At 44.2% G+C, this 3,792-nt stretch overlaps 1 protein-coding gene across 3 annotated transcripts in view; it reads left to right on the plus strand.

Moving 5' to 3' along the window:
* The window catches only part of Astn2 (astrotactin 2), a 979,028-nt gene that overhangs the window by 11,128 nt on the left and 964,108 nt on the right, over positions 1–3,792 (plus strand). The gene's annotated exons all lie outside the window — the stretch shown is intronic.

Here is a 3,792-nt window from a genome sequence, read left to right on the forward strand (position 1 = left end):
AGCCTCACTGATGCTGTGCACATGGTTGAATTCCTGACCCGAGGGTAGGAGTGCTTCTCACTCCCCCCAGATCAAACCTCATCTCTGAGTCACCTGTAGAACTCCTGAGTGTGACCCCACTGTTGCTTCTTCCAAGATGTCTTGCTTCTTTCCCTCCTTGAATGCTTACACCTCCCTGGTGTGAGTGCTACATGTAGCAATGGCAACACAAAATGCCTAACTAAGCTTAGATTTTAGATGAAGGATGAATACAGATTTCATGTAAACATGTTGCATGCAGTATTTGTGGCATAGTTATGGTAATGTCGCAATAACATAAAATTTACATATGAATGAACAACTTGTGTCATATTTTTGAACCTTAAGGCCCACTGTTTTTTGTTTGTTTGTTTGTTTGTTTGTTTTAAATCCTGCTTGGGAACACACTGTTACCATTTGATTTGATCCCTAAGCCCACTTAGCCTGTATATCCCCATCTCAAGAGATCAGTTATCTAAGCTAATGAACTGCCATTGTACTTTCCCTCTCCTCATGCTGTTTTAATGTCCTCTAGAAGAATTCACTTGTAAAGTCACTTTTGAATGTCCACTTCCACCACTGTCATCTATGTCCAGAACATGGGTCCTCCTAACGTAGTCTCCTCCTGGTCTTCTTGTGTTCTCTCTTTCTTTGTTTATTGTAGTCCATGGCTCATGGGCCAAATGCAGCACTCTGCTTGACTTTGCAGTGCCTATAAACTGATTAACTTATCAAAAATAAGAAAAAGACCATGTTCTGATACATGATAGCAGCATGGGACTGTGATTTCTCTGACCATAAAGAGTTGTTGGAACATAGTCACGCTCATTAGATTCAGTGCTGCTTGTGACCACTGTTGCTCTTTGGTGGCACAGTCTGGTGGCCACAGAGAGTATCTGGCCTGTGGAGCTGAAAATATTTACTAATTGCTCTTTATAGAAAGCTGGCTACCCTGCTGCACAGAGTAGCCAGAGGAAGCTTTCCAGAAAACAAATTGCTTTTTGCTACTTCCTCGTTTAAAACCTTCAATTACTCTTAAGATAAAAATCCTAATTCTGCTTCAAGGTCCACAAAATCTTAAATAATTTGCTTTCTTCCTAGTTCATTGTCTACCATTTTCTCCTTGGCTCACAAAACTCAAATATTACCTCCTTTAAGACGTCCTCCTCCAGTGTAGTGCCTGCATTCACCTTGTTCCCTGTACTTTCTATTCCATTTACTTCTGAAAGCCTGGACCCAGCAGCTTCCGGAAGACAGGGAGGATTCTGTTTACCCATTTTCTCTGCAAGACCTGAAGTTTAGAGCACTGCCTGTAATGGGTTCTGACTGAAATGCAAAGGGCTGCAGTGATGTGTATACACCAGGAAGCCTTGTGAGTAGAGGCCTCATGAAACCTAGCCCATGGGTGATGTGGTCATGGACAGCTGGGTGTCTTCAGTTGGTATCCATTCTGCTTGGTGCTACAATCAAGGCCCTCTTCTTTTCTGGGATGTTTCTGTCTCTAATGTGATGCAACTGAACGAAGTCATCTGTGAAGCTCTTCTTCACTGTAGGCTCCTGCAGGAGTCATGGAGGGAGAAGGCTCCCCCAGAGCTGCTGAGGCTGGAACGGCAGGCTGCCTGCAACCTCCTCCCTTCTTTCCCACTTGGCTTCCTTTATGGGGCTTCTGAGATCAAACCCTGGGCTCTGAGCCCAGGTGTGACTGGAGTTTCAAGTCCAAACTCACTAATTTGTGAGAGAATCTTCTTCAATTTTGTCCTTTTTTAGCTTTCTCCAGGGAGGGAGACCTGAGAAGCTGACCACTGAAAGCAACCAATTACCAGACTGCCAATAGTGGGCCTCCTACTGTCCCTGCCCCTCCTTTTCTCTCCTCTTTGTTCTCTAGCCGCTTTAAAACACCTCTCCAAACTCCTGAGGCCTCTGGAGACTTGCTTCCCATTCACCTTCCTCCTTGCTTCCAGACAGAGAACAGAAGGTCTCTTCTGCCCTCAGAGAGACAGCATGCGGGAAATCAGGATGGGAGGAGGGAGGAGAACGAAGGGGATCTGGGGAGCAATCTAGGGGCTGTGGCTCTGCACTGGCTACAGTAAGGATTAGTATGTGGAACAGGCTTGTAAACTGAGTATACAGCTCTGCTCAGTTTAGAGACAACAGAAGTCTGGTTCTGCTTCTGCCACTGCACTCGCTCTGTGACTTCAGATAAATGACAGTCCCTCTTTTGGTCTCAGCCAGGATTAAGCAAATGTCAAGAGGCTGCTCTTCTTCGGGGAGCTGGAGAAGAGTAGGTCACATAGGATATTCTGTCCGGCGAAATCATCCAGACTGCTCGGCTGCTGGAATCTCAGGTGCCTGGAATGATGCCCAATATGCAGTCGACAGTTAATAAATGTTTGCTGAGAGAAAGAAGGAATGAATGATGAATGGAAAATACGTGTGGTCATACTGTCACTCTCCACTTCTGAATCCATGAGATACATTGCTAATCAATCACTTAATCATGGCTCCAGATTCCTTCCCGATGCAAGACCTCATCAGTCACTACCAGTCAATCGAGGTTAGCATGGGGAATGACTTTAATTCACATTCCCTTGACTAAACCAGTTTACCATAGCGCCCTAGCCCCTTTGCGTGATGCTTACTCCTTCAGACATTCAACAGCCCAGACAGGACTGCAGTTGAGGTTTCTATTGCTGTGATGAAACACCATGACCAAAGCAACCTGGGGGAGGAAAGGTTTATTTGGCTTATGTTTCTACATCTTTGAAGGAAGTCAGGAGAGGAATACAAGAAGTGCAGGTACCTGGAGGCAGGCGCTGAAACAGAAGACACAGAGGAGTGCTACTTACTGGCTTGCTCTCCATCCATGGCTTTCTCAGTCTACCTTTTTCTTCTTATTTTTTGGGGGGTGGGGAGAAGTTTGAGACAGGGTTTCACTGTAGGTTTGGAGCCTGTCCTGGAACTAGCTCTTGTAGACCAGGCTGGCTTCAAACACACAGAGATCCACCTGTCTCTGCCTCCTAGTGCTGAGATTAAAGTGCTGTGTGCCACCGCAACCCAGCTCAGCCTACCTTCTTAAAGAACTGGAACCAGCCAAGGGGTGGCCCTGCACACAATGATCTGGCCCTCCCGTATAAATCAATAGTTAAGAAAATGCTCAATAGGCTTACCTATAGGCCAATCTTATAGAGGAATTTTTTAAAACTGGAATTCCCTCCTCTCACTTTAGCCTGTGTCAAGTTGACATAAAATTAGCCAGCATCGACCCTGTGCCAGGGACCCTGGAGTCTGGAAAATGCATGGAGCTCTCAGCCCATTGGTATAATCATATTCATATGTTCTGATCTGCAAAACTCTTTTTCATGAGTATTCTTTAGCATCCTAACATTATAAATGAAGAAATAACCATTTAGAGAGATCAAGTCCATTACTCAGGGTCATACAATAAATAGTATTTGCTGCATTTACTTATAAAGGAAACTTTGTATCACTGTCATAAATGGATCTCCAGAATAATGATATTGATAGAAGATATCCTTTAAAAGTAATTATGTAAGAATTAGTGACTGTTGAGTACTCAGATCTAAATGGGGTATTTATACCATTTTTCAAGACTTGAGAAACATTGAGAAAGAGAGGGAGAAAGAGTGTAAGGACCACAGGATGCAGAGGGATGCTGTGAGATGCTGTTTTTGTTATATGGTACAGCCATTGTATTAAGGAAATCACAGAAACTGTGGTTACCTGTGTAAGATCATCTTGAGAAGCTATTGACAA

The sequence above is a fragment of the Myodes glareolus genome, chromosome 3 (assembly GCF_982192425.1).
Source record: "Myodes glareolus chromosome 3, mMyoGla1.1, whole genome shotgun sequence".
NCBI lineage: Eukaryota > Metazoa > Chordata > Mammalia > Rodentia > Cricetidae > Myodes > Myodes glareolus.